The sequence below is a fragment of the Bos grunniens genome, chromosome 5 (assembly GCF_055505025.1).
Source record: "Bos grunniens cultivar Pamir isolate PY7600 chromosome 5, Bosgru_T2T1.0, whole genome shotgun sequence".
In the NCBI taxonomy this organism is placed as follows: Eukaryota; Metazoa; Chordata; class Mammalia; order Artiodactyla; family Bovidae; genus Bos; species Bos grunniens.
In genome coordinates, this window is record NC_141169.1 from 68,880,839 (window position 1) to 68,894,227 (window position 13,389).

At 41.2% G+C, this 13,389-nt stretch overlaps 1 protein-coding gene, 1 non-coding gene and 1 pseudogene across 3 annotated transcripts in view; 2 read left to right on the forward strand and 1 right to left on the reverse strand.

Moving 5' to 3' along the window:
- The window catches only part of TXNRD1 (thioredoxin reductase 1), a 128,280-nt gene that overhangs the window by 49,391 nt on the left and 65,500 nt on the right, over positions 1-13,389 (forward strand). The gene's annotated exons all lie outside the window — the stretch shown is intronic.
- On the forward strand, positions 5,295-8,747 carry LOC147372351 (large ribosomal subunit protein uL6 pseudogene; annotated as a pseudogene). The gene is made up of 2 exons (XR_015164754.1): positions 5,295-5,315; positions 6,285-8,747. The product of XR_015164754.1 is annotated as a large ribosomal subunit protein uL6 pseudogene (transcript).
- Positions 5,911-5,982, reverse strand: TRNAA-UGC (transfer RNA alanine (anticodon UGC)). The gene has a single exon. It is a non-coding gene; the product is annotated as a tRNA-Ala (tRNA).

Genomic DNA, 13,389 nt, shown 5'->3' on the forward strand with positions numbered 1-13,389 from the left:
ATGCACACCCACACACATACACACGCACATATGCACATCTCACACACCATTAGCACTATTTTTGGAAATAACCACTGCATTGATTGGGCTGTTCATGTGTGCTCTGCTTTTATATAAATGGATCAAGAGGGTGGAGACTGATGGTTGTATAGAACTCACATCAAAATCCATACATATATAACTTCTATTCAAGTAAATTTCTGTCTTGGAATGAATGCAAGTAGAGAAGCTGATTATCCATTTAAGAAAACAATACACAGTTTATAAAAAAGAATTTCTCTAAAGTAGGAAGTAGAAAATATATCTTTGTATTGTGCAAAGATAATGGCTGGCTTCCTATCATGGCGGGTGGCACAGCGTTACTCCTCTTTTTGAGTTGTTAGAATTAAATAGGATGTTTGTAATGTATCTAACATGGTGTTTAATTAATGTCCTCTTCTCAATGTGCTGAGATATGAAAAAGATAGATTAAGCTTTTATAAGGCAAGTAAATCTCTTTTTAATTGCCACATATACATTCTTGTAAATAGTTGATTCTTTTAATTCTTTCAACAAATGTTGGAGGGGCTGCTTTTGTACATAAAAGATGTAAGTTCTGCCTTTCATGGGCTCATAGTCTATTGTGGCTCATTAGTCATCACAAGCAGAGGACTCTGCTTCTCTGAGCTTTTGTTTCTTCATCTATGAAGTGAGGATGTAGTGAGGTTGTATGTAAAATGCCCATACTGTTCCTGACACATAGTCAGTGCTTAGTAGTAGCTGCTAGTTCATGTTAATATTATGCAGCCATTAAAAATGATTCACATAGAATTTTTAATAATAGTAAGGGGAAATTTTCTGTACTATAATGATTAATGAAAAAATAGAATTTAAAGTAGTGTTTATATAATAGTCACATCTTGCTTCAAAAAGTGTAGGAAAAAACTGGAAAGAAATGCACAAAATGGGAATAATCACTAAAATATTTGTGCATCTATCTTGCCATGCTATAGGTACTGAGGAAACACAGGTGAATAAGAGCTGATTCTTCCTTAGGGGAACATTTTACTTATTCTGGGGGAACCTTTTTAGTAGGGGAGACAGATGATCACAATCCAGTATTGGCTGAAGTATAGGGAGAAGTCAGGCAAGCTGCCTTGACCTCTGCCGTGAAGAGGGGATGGTGGTATTAGTCACTGAGAAAGGGGACGGAGTTTAGACTAGGGAACATGATGACTTTTGTTTTGGACACATTGTGATTGTACAGTGTGGATATATATATAGGCTCTTGGGTGTGTAAGTCTAGATGAGCAGGAGATAGAGATTTGGGAAGGCTTAATCGCCAGGTGAGGTTTGAGGCTGTGAGAATAGACGGAGACACTCAGGGAAAGTTTGCAAAGTAAAGTGACAGTTAGGTCTTGATTACATACAGACGGTGAAATTTTGAATAATTTTGTTTTCTTCCTTTGCTTTATTCATTTAAAAAATTCCTACCATGTAAATGTGTTTCCTATAATGCGCATGTGTTTTGATTAGAACAAGGTGTGGCTACGTGTGACAGCAGACCTACAACAACAGTGGCTTAAAGTAGATCTAGGCTTACTTCTCTGTCGCCTAAGAGAAGTTTAGACAGAAGTAATGCGTCCAGGGCTTAGACGGTACTCTACCATGTTGGAGATGATACCGAGTCCTCCTGTCTTTATGTTCCACAGTCCTGAGTGTTTGTCTTCTATCTCACATCCCGAGATGAGTGCCCCAACTCCAGTCATCAGTTGGAAGAAGAGTTGAAGGACGACATGTCCTTTCCATTTGAGAACAATTTCTGAATCTTGCTCCTGACAGTTCGTTTACTTCCTATAGGCCATAATATTGTCACTTAGCCATATATTTGTTGAAAGAAGATGGGGCAATGAAATCGTTATTTTGGGGAGCTAAAAATCAAGAATCTAGTTAGTGATACTAGTAACATCTAGGTTTTGCCTGTGGAAAAGCTGAGGTTGGTTTGTCTAAAGGAATTAGTACAATAATTTCCATATAAAACATACATTCATATCCTACTTCAATCTTAAGAAGAGGCACGATACTAAGGTCAAGATGGTAGTAAGTTGGAAAATACTTCGTCTTCTTAGAAAGGCCAATGACCAAACATTGAACCAGAGGCCTAGTAAACTCACTTAATGGTTAACATTGAACCCTGTCAAGATAAGTAGGTCATCTAGCTTCCTTTATTGCAACACAGCCTCAAGAGAGTTCCTGAAATTATTGAAAGATTAGGTGACAATTGTAAACCTGTAGATAAAGGAGTTCAGAAATACTTTGGTCTGTCCTTAGAATGGAAAAGTTGGTCTTAATACATCTGAGGTTATAAATGAGATGTAGGTCACTTTTAATTCAGATCAGGCTCTGGAGTATTATTTGCCAATCCGGAAGATTCAAGGCTGATTTATGGGTGACCACACACCTCCACCAATGACTGGTCATCAACTGTCTTGGGATTAATAATGATAATAAACTGTATAGTACTTATTCCATCTGTAAGATCTAAAAGCTGTTTACAACTATTAATTAATACATGACTCCTTGACTGGTGGTGAGGGTGGCTGATCTCTAGTCTTACAAGATGAAATGTATGAGGGACTTCCCTGATGGTGCACTGACTAAGACTCTGTGCTGCCAGTACAGAGGGGGATGGGTTCACACCCTGATTGGGAAACTAAGATCCCACATGCTATGCAGCCAAAAAAAAAAAAGAGAGAGACATCTGAGACTTGACTTCAGTAAAGCCTGTTCCTCCTGAGGTTCTGCTGGCCAGTTGTTTTCTAGGTTAAAAATGTTTTCTTTCCTCTAGAATTGAAATGGGACACCATGAGACCTAAAACAAATGGGGTGTAGGAAGGGAATGTTTATGCTTGTTCCAGTGTCTGTACATATAATACAAAATGCATGTACTATTTTTTTTTAAGTTCCTCATGTCTTTTCATTTCTTTTACCAATTTGGTTGAGAAAATTATGTTTTTCTTTTACCAGGGAAAGAACAAGCTCTGAGCCATGAGAATGGATGACTATGAAAAATGACATGCTTAAATATATACTGCTAATTAAAAGAAAGATGAATAGGTTACCCCCTTGAATTAAGTTTTTTTTTTTTTTTTGAATTAAGTTTTATACAGAGTCTAGTGTAACACATTTTAAACAGTTATTGTGGGAAAATCCTAATACTGAGGCCTTCCTTAGATTTGTGCCATGCCTAAAGGACATAACGATGATAAGAACAACTCAAATATTGAATACCTATACCACATTCTGAGCCGTTTACATCTACTTACTCATCTAATTTCCACAACTGCCACATAAACTGCAGGTACTGTTTCTTTTTTAAAAAAAAAAATCACCATTTACTTATCAGTAAACTGAGGCACACAAAGGTACTGGAAACTTCCTAAGGACGTGCCACTTGTCAGCAGAAATGCCAGGTTATGTGACGTCAGAGGAGGCTCCCGTAACTATTGCTCTGTACTGCTTGTCAGTAGAAAGCTGTCTGAGGCTACGGGACCAGCTCAGATATTCACAGAAGAGAAGACCCAGGCACATTTGGAGGCAGAAGTGCTTAAATATTAAATAGTCCTGGATACAAGAGAAGGAGGTGATGTTTAAGGGATGTTGTGTTCCCAGGACCATTTGGAATTAGAATAGGTCATGGGGCTGTGGTAAAGGTGAGCTTTACTGTTAAGTCCCTACCCTTCTGAGATTGCAAAGAAGTCTGGATATAGAGAGCTGCTGTGCAGAGGAGCTATAGGAGGGAAAGTAGTTTGTACCTGAGGACCTTGAACATTCAGGTGTGTGCTGGAACTGGTTCTTACTAGGTCAAGAGAGCCATGGTTAAACATCCAGGGATTTTGCAATCAGGTTGGTAGCTTGAAATCAGCCTAAGTGGGGGTTTTTATACCATGGAAATTGGCAAATGCTCCAAATGAGGGCTTCCCCCCACTACAGTCCAAAGCTGGTTTCCCAGAACACCTTAGACTCTTTTCTCTACTTCACTAACATTTGAAAGCCTGCCATCCTACCAGTTGAATTCCAATCTCGAGTGAGTGCCTGCCTGCTATGGGGAAGGCACTGTGCCAGGTACTAGGGGTGCAAAAACCAGCCCCTGAATGAAAAAGACTATGGTGGAGAGAGAACATGGGGCCTGTGTCCTGGACTAGCTATTAGACCTTTGGCCACTCACTTGTCCTTGGTTTACTATCTGCAAATGGAGGTGATGATACATCTCCCAGAAGGTTATTAAGATGATTAATGAGAACATGACATGTAAAGCTCCCGCCAGAGAGGTGCTTAGTAAGCGACAGTTCTGAGAGTGGCAGCCATGTAAACAGAAAGCTTTAATGTAGCTTGACGTAAAAAATAAAGATGGAGTGACTAATGCTGTATTTGATCAGAGAAGGCTTCACAGAGATTATGGTCCCCCAAGCAGGATTTCAGAGTTTTCAAGGTAGATCTTTCATGGATGAATTCTGACCTGATTCTTGTCAGAAAATTCATCCTTTCTTTTGTCCCTAGAGCATGTTCCTTTTGCCTCTTTTTCGGCCCATACCTCACTATACATTACTGAATAGTAAGACAAACAGTAGATTTAGAAATAGGCACACCTAGATTTATATCCTGACTTCAGCACACCTGCTTTGTGACCTTTGGCAAGATTCTTAACTTCCTGGAATTTCTGTTTCTTATTTTATAATATGGTGTAATACTTGGGTTATTGTGAGGATTAACTGAAAATGTAGGGGACAGAGCCATACACTGAACTGCCTTGGGAACCCCAGACTGACCCTAGCATTTATTTACTGTTTCATCTCCCCTTACATTTTGGCATCTCATGCAAAAACACGCCATTTCTTTTCTACTACGGTGTCTTTATACATGATTCCCTCTGCCAAGAAAAATTCAGTTCATGAGGTAGAAGAGCATCGTGGTAAGAGCCAAGGGCTGGGTATCAGCCTCAGCTCTGCCATTCATTAGCGAGGTGACCATGGGAAGATGATTTTTGACTCTATACCTCAGTTTTTTCAGTTGTCTGTAAAATGGGGAAAATAATGGTATCTCACTCATCAGATTATTGCGAGGATTAAATTAGCCATATAAAAACCCAAGTCTATGCCTGGTACATGGTAAGCACTGAAAACCTCTCAGGACTTCATCCCACTCCCATTCCTACCACGTTTATTATTCCTCCAGATATAATTCAAATATCACCTGCTTTGTGAAGTCTTCTTCAATCTCCCTACACCTTCATTCACTTGCCCTCTGTGAAGCTGATGGACCACCACGTGTTCCAGGTACACTTCCTAGGCATATTGCAGGGTGTTATTTTATCCAGATCACCCCATATGTTCTTATTTACTATCCCAGCTGCCCTCTGCGTGTGATCAAATTTTTGAAGGTCAAATTCACCTTTATAGGAGGACTGAGAATCTTTGATAGCTGACCCTGTCATGTAGAGACTCTCCCCTCCCCTTTTCCTCTTAGAAAAAGATTGAATCTACAAGTTAACTAGTCATATCCCTATTGTACAGATTGAGGCTTTCAACAAATAATTATTTTAAAATATTAATGTATGTATTTGGCTGCACTGGGTCTTAGTTGGGCACATGGGATCTTCAGTTGCAGCATGTGGGATCTAGTTCCCTGGGCCCCCTGCATTGAGAGACCTGAGTTTTGGCCACTGGACCACCAGGGAAATCATTCAACAAATATTTATTGAGCAGTTACTAAGTGTGGGCCCTGAATTAAGTGCTGGGAAGACTGTGGGGGACATAAATAATCTTTGCCACATGTGGCTATTTACATTTAAATTAATTAAACATAAATGAAATTTAAAACTCACATCTGTACTTCTCGTATTTTCTGAGCATTAAACAGGGAGAAATCAAATGGAGATGCTGGGAATTGAACCCAGGACCTCATACATGCAAAGCATGTGCTCTACCACTGAGCTACATCCCCAAGTGCTCTAGTTGTGCTTTATTTGTTCAATAACTACATGTGGTTAGAGGCTATTGAGTTGGACAGTGCTGATACAGAATATTTGCATCATCACAGAAAGTTCTATTGAACTAAGCTATTCCGGAGGGGAGGCTGACATTGATCAAATATCCATACATGAAAATATAACTGCAACTGTGGTAAATACTAATCAGAAAGAATGCATGGTGACACAGCATTTCAGAGGGCAATTTGGCAAGACGTGTTTGAACTAAGATTTGTTAAGTGAGTTAGCAAAGCCTATAGTTAGATTAATTAAAGAGATTGAACTTTCTTTGCTACATCTACTGTGGGAATGAACCATTCTCAGCAATCAGACTATTACAGAAAATGCCAGTGTTACTTTGAAGGGATGCACAGTTATTGTGAAGAGTCCTAAAGGCACCCTGTGGAGGGGCTTCAATCACATCAATGTAGAGCTCAGTCTCCCTGGAAAGAAAAAGAAGGGGCTCCAGGTTGATAGATGGTGGGGAAATAGAAAAGAATTGACGACTCTTTGCACTGTTTGTAATCATGCACGGAACATGATCAAGGGTGTAACACTGGACTTCTGTTACATGATGAGGTCTGTGTGTGCTCGCTTCTCCATCTATGTCAAGAATGTTTCTCTTCTTGAAATCCAAATTTGGGGAGGTGAAAAATACATCCCCTTGGGGTTCAGATGAAGCAAGATGTTGCTTGTTCAGTGTCTCAAGCCCAGAAAGATGAGTTGATTCTTGAAGGAAACAACACTAAGCTTGTTTCAAATTCAGCTGCTTTGATGCAGCAAATGATAACAGGTAAAAACAAGGATATTAGGGACTTCCCTGGTGGTGTAGTGGCTAGGAATCCCCACTCCCAATACAGGGGGCCTGGGTTTGATCTCTGGTCACGGAACTAGATACCCCCAAGTCTAACTAAGACCCAGCACAGTAAAAAAAAAAAAAAAAAAAAAAAGAAAGATTATTATTTTTTTAAACAAACAAGAATATCAGAAAATTTTTGAATGGGATCTGTCTTTCTGAAAGGGAACAGTTCAGCAAGCTGATGAATAAGATCTGAGTGGTCTGGCTACAGAAACAGCAAGATGCCAGATGGTTTTTTGGACTCATTTGTGATATTTAAAGATGCAATAAAAGCTCTTTTGGTTTGAGGGGTGAAAAAGAGATTGAAAAAAAAGGCTAATGGCTAGGGCATAGAGATGGAGAGATTTGGGTGACTCTCAAAAGAGGTAGAAGGACCACAGAAGACCTTGTAGAAAAAGGGTGAGAAAGCTGAGAGGCTTAGTAACTTGACTCTCTAATCAGTGATAGAAACCCAGATTTGACTTAAGTCTGTGCTGCATAATGGATGTATATTCAAAGGACTTTACCTCTGTAATTTACAGATCTCATCTTGCTACTTTCCTCTTTGGAAATCACCAAATTTCCCTAGATTATTTCTTCAGCAAAAAATATGCTATAATAATTTCCTTCTTAGACAAAACAAACCCAAAAAAACCTTCCTACATCCCTCTTCAGCTACTTTCCCGTTTTGTTTTTTTCCTTCTTCTGTTTTTACAACAAAACTCCTTGAAAGAGTTGGCTATACTTATTACCTCCAGGTAGCTCAAGTGGTAAAGAACATGCCTGCCTATGTAGGAGATGCAGGTGACTCAGGTTCAATTCCTGGGTCAGGAAGATCTCCTGGAGGAGAAAATGGCAATCCACTTCAGTATTCTTGCCTGGGAAATCCCATAGACAAAGGAGCCTGGTGTGGGCTACAGTCCATGGAGTTTCAAAACATGACTGAGTACACATGCGTTACCTCCATGTCCTTTTTGCTTTTTTTCTGTTTCTTGTTGAACCTCCTCTACTTAGGCTTACCTCCTCCCTCACACATCCTTATCATTTTCAATGAAGTCAGCAATGACTTTGCTGACTCAATCCTTATCTTGTAGGATTTCTTAGCAACACCTGATATAACCAATCTTCCTTTTTGGATCACGTTTTCCTTGGCTTTTGATTTACCACATTCTCTTGTTTTCCTTCATTGCCCTCCAGCGCCTTCTCAGCCTCCTTTGCTGGACATGTCTCCTTTGCACTTTGCCAGGGCTCAGTCCTGGATTGTCTTCATTTCTCCAAATACATTAACTTACTAGGTCATTTCATATAGTCCCATGATGGCTGATTTTATGGTACCCCGTTGTTTGATCAGACTGATACCAGTCTAGATGTTGCTGTGAAGGTGTTTTGTTTGTTTTTTGACATGATTAATAGCAAAATCAATAGACTTTGAGTAAAACAGATTACTCTCCATAAAGTAAGAAAGCTTCCTATAATCAGTTGAAGGCCTTACGAGAAAAGATTGAGATTTTTTTTCCTCTCCTTTTTCAGAGGAAAAAAAATTGGGCCTTCATGCTCAAGACTGCAACATTAAGACTGCTGGAGTTTCCAGCCTGCTGGCCTGTTCTATAGGTTTCAGACTTGCCAGCCCCGACATCCTGTGAACCAAATACATCTCTCTCTGTCTGTGTTGCTTTTGTTTCTCTGAAGAACCCAACATTATATACAATTCTATATCCATGGCATTAAGTATCTTTTATGTTTGACTTCCAGTTTTTATTTCTAATGCTGACTTCTCCCTTGAATTCCAGATTTGCATACCAACTGCCTACTCAAAAATCCCCATTTGAATAGCAGTAGGTCTCTCAAACCACACCATGGATTTGTCCGGAACTGTTGCTTTCCATCTCTCCCGGCAACCCACTCCAGTGTTCTTGCCTGGAGAATCCCAGGGACAGGGGAGCCTGGTGGGCTGCTGTCTATGGGGTCACACAGAGTCAGACACGACTGAAGCGACTTAGCATCAGCAGTAGCAGCAGGTCTCTCAAACCACACCATGGATTTGTCCAGAACTATTGCTTTCCATCTCTCCCATCTTTTCTCCTCTTCCCTGAGCATCCCCGCTTTTAATTAAGGAGTACCCACATCTATCAGCCAAGGTCAAAACACTGGAGTCATCATTGATTTTTTCTTTCTTTTATTCCATCCATTTGTAAAACTAATTAGCATTATCTTCAGATAATATAGTCTCACCTCACTAATCCAAACCTTCATCATCTCAGCTTGTACCACCCACAGTAATTTCCCGACTGGTCTGCGTTCCTCCACTTTTGAGTTTCGATCTTAGTCTGTTCTCCACACAGCAGAGCAATCCTGTAAGGGTGCAAATTAGATCATTTCTCTCTCCTCCCTTGTGACACTTTGGCTTCTTATCACATTAAGAATGAAATCCAAAGTCCTGACTATGGCCTTTGGGATCTGACCCCTGGCTACTTCTCTGACCTCCCTCCCTACCACTTTGTGCCTCACTCATTGAATTATAGACACACTGGTTCCTTTGCAGATCCGCAGGCAAATCAGGCAGTCTCCCCGTTTAGGAGTTTAGTATACCCTGTTTCCTCTGCTTAGAAATATTTCCCCCTTAAGTCTTGCTCCTTCATTTCACTCTGGTCTCTGCTGGAGGCCGAATATTTAGATCTGTCTTGACCTCTCTTCCCTACTTTATTCTCAGGGTACGAAGAATTCTTCCCAAAAAGCTTTTTTTTTTTTTTCTCTCCTGTGAGGGGAGCAGTGAAGTTAGGCTGGTAACTACAGGGATTGGGCGTCTGGGATCAGGGGAGATTTTACAAAATGGGAACGCTACACTGTGTTTGTGTGATGATAGGAATGATCAGGTGGGAACAAAAAGCTGATAATGCCAGAGAAGAAGGCTAATTTGAGGAGTGAAATTATTGAAGATTGAGAAGTCAAGAAAACATGAAAATCCGAACACAAGTGGAGAGGTTGGCCTTCATTAAAACAAGGATGAAGGTAGGGAGTATGCCAGCTTGGTGGTTGTGTTGGATATAGGTGGAGGTTCTTTCTGGTTATACTATTTTCTTAAAGTAAAAAGCAGGTCATGGAACTATGGCAAAGTGTAGGTGTTGTTGACTTAAAGAAAAACACAAGAGTTGGAGTTTATTCAGGCTCTTATTGAGAACTATATCCCGGAGACAGTGCTCATGATGTTTTTTTTTTCTTTTGGCTAGAAAGTCAAGCATGTGTGTGTGTGCTTAGTCGCTCAGTCATGTTCGACTCTTTGCAACCCCATGGACTGTAGCCTGCCAAGTTCCTCTGTCCATGGGATTCTCCAGGCAAGAAGACAGGAGTGGGTTGCCATGCCCTTTTCCAGGGAATCTTCCCAATCCAGGAACTGAACCCAGGTCTCCTGCATTGCAGGCAGGAGCCACCAGGGAAGCCCAGGAAGTCAAGCATAGATCTTAATAAAAGATTACTGCTAATCACAAAGGACAGGTAGCTCAACTTAATGAGTTTAGTGATTATTTAAGTGTGGGAAGATGCAAAAACCTGGGGTCATTGAATTTCTTCCTGGGACCTGCCTCTAAAAACCACGGCAGTAAGAAGCCCGCGCACCACAACTAGAGTTGTTTAAGGACCTGTTTATCCAAAGCATAGAATGCTTCATCCTGCTTCCATCCTGAATTCCTCTCACGTTTGTGGGCAGTTGAATTGGGTTGCAACTTAATCCTTACAGAACTGGGTGTTGAGTGTTGAGGAGGGGGAACATCTGACTCTCTTGAGTCCTTGTGGCTGGACTAATAATAAAATTGACACAAGACAGATTAACAAGAGAAAAAGAAACAAATTTTAATTCATGCCCATGGAGCTCCCATAGAAATGGGATCCATGAAGTGGCCAAAGGAGGCAGCTTTTATATTTTTTAGACAAAGAAACAGTACATTTGTGAGGAACCGACAGGACAAAGAAACTGAGGTTCTCTGTGCCCAATTAGTGGCAAATACGAACATAGTGTGGGCTTGGGATATATTAAGTTCAGTTCAGTTGCTCAGTTGTCCGAGTCTGCAACCCCATGGACCGCAGCACACCAGGCCTCCCTGTCCATCACCAACTCTTGGAGCTTGCTCAAACTCATGTCCATGAGTCAGTGACATCCAAACAGGTTTGCTTCTATAGGCATCCTGGCCCCACATTCCCTATCTTTGGTGATAAGTGTGTCCTTCTGCCTCCAGGTGCAGGAGTGCACTTTCACATGAATGACTTCTTTCTTTCTCTCAGAGAGACAGAAAGGAGAGTCAGAGTGTCCTTCTTGCACTGGGGCCATTTCTTTATTTTTGCTGTGCTGTGTCTTCTTTGCTCTGCATGGGCTTTCTCTAGTTGCAATGAGCAGGGGCTACTCTAGCTGTGGTGCGCGGGCTTCTTACTGCAGTGGTTTCTCTTGTTGCAGAGCATAGGCTCAAGGGTGCATGGGCTTCAATAGTTGTAGCTCATGGGCTTAGTTGCCCCAGAGCATGTGGGATTTTCCCAGATCAAGGATTGAACCTGTGTCCCTTGCATTGACAGGCAAATTCTTAACCATTGGACCACCAGAGAAATCCTGGGGCCATTTCTTAAGTAATTAGTTAAAAAAAAATCAGCATTGAGGCACATTTTGGGGTGGCATAACCTGGGCCCCAACTTGAGCAATGCTCTTTATTTTCCTTTGTTCACAGTGTGTTAGAGGTTTGGTGTGAAAGAGTCACTCTGGAAATTGGGAAAACAAATATATCAGTGATACAAAGGACTGCTGGGCAGCTTTGGAGACACATTGAGATTAGTGGCCTTGACTTTAAAGTGAAATTACTTTTAATTTCTTTGTTTTCTCCAGCTATGTTTTCTGGTTAAGTAGGGTTCAGAATATGTGGATATCTAGATTTAACAAGGGTGGCCCTTGCCAAGTCAGTACAATTGAGGACTTTGGACCTTAATTGGAGGTTCCTAGAGAGCCACTGAAGGTGTGAACAGAGAAGATTTGAGTGTCAGAAAGGTGACTCTAGCTCAGTGTGTGTTTAAGTGTGTGTGTATGTGTATGTGAGAAAGGCTTATTGAGGAACAGTAGTTTAGTGCAATAGTACCCTTGATCAAACACTTATGTAGACCCATTAATAGTGTGCTTAGACAACAGCTCAGGAACAGAGGGTCTTTTCCAGCATTTTCTGCACACTTACTATATATAACAGGTTCCAGGAGGGCATAATAAATCAAGCAAGATTTTGTCTTCTCAAAACTCTGTTGGATTTAGATGGTTTGTGTAATAAGGCTGTGGTTTTTCCTGTGGTCATGAATGGATGTGAGAGTTGGACTGTGAAGAAGGCTGAGCGCCGAAGAATTGATGCTTTGGAACTGTGGTGTTGGAGAAGACGCTTCAGAGTCTCTTGGACTGCAAGGAGATCCAACCAGTGCATTCTGAAGGAGATCAGCCCTGGGATTTCTTTGGAAGGAATGATGCTAAAGCTGAAACTCCAGTGCTTTGGCCACCTCATGCGAAGAGTTGACTCATTGGAAAAGACTGATGCTGGGAGGAATTGGGGGCAGGAGGAGAAGGGGATGACAGAGGACGAGATGGCTGGATGGCATCACTGACCCGATGGACGTGAGTCTGAGTGAACTCCAGGAGTTGGTGATGGTCAGGGAGGCCTGGCGTGCTGCGATTCATGGGGTTGCAAAGAGTCGGACACGACTGAGCGACTGAACTGAAGAGGGAAGGAGTGATAAACACTCAGGTAGAAATCAGGTAAGTCCTCCCAGAGGAGGTGACTTTTCAAATGAGCTTTGAGGGAGGAGGCCCTTAGGCAGGGAAGATAATTTTAGGCAGGAGGAATAACAGGAACCCAGTCAACAGAGGCAAGATGTACCACTGGAACAAATGCTGCCTCATGAGAGATGGGGGGCGATGAGGCTCTTTTCCCATTAACCAGCAACTAAATAGAACTAAGGCATTCTCTGTATTTCCTGACAAGGATAAGATATCTGGGCCTGGAACTGCAGCAAGAATCGTTTGAAAGGAAAGTGAAGCTTTTTTTAATGGTAATTTTTTTTTTTTAAACATAGAAAGTAACTACATGGGGCTACTCTTGGGATGTGTGTTGTTAATATAATCTGCTCACTTAAGAACAGTGTGAAGGGGACTTCCCTGGTGGTGTAGTGGTTGAAACCCTGTGCTTCCAGTACAGGGGGGCATGGGTTTGATCCCTGGTCAGGGAACTAAGATCTGCCTGCCATATGGCCAAACAAAAAACAGTATCAAGTTAAAAATGCCTTATCTAGCCTTTTCTGGTAACTCTGCCTGTCTGTCACAGAAGGCTGTTAGAAGTCAACCTTTATCACTTGCTTTTAGCACATTAAGTTAAATGATTTTAAAGTCCTTCTGTATCCTAAGACATGCTTTTAAAATAAACTGTAGTTTCTAAAGATTTTTAAGAATGCAGAGTTATGACCCTGGTTTGTGAATTGTTTTGTGTAGCTTGAATGAAATAAGGCATATATGTGGTTAATACAGAGCTCAGCA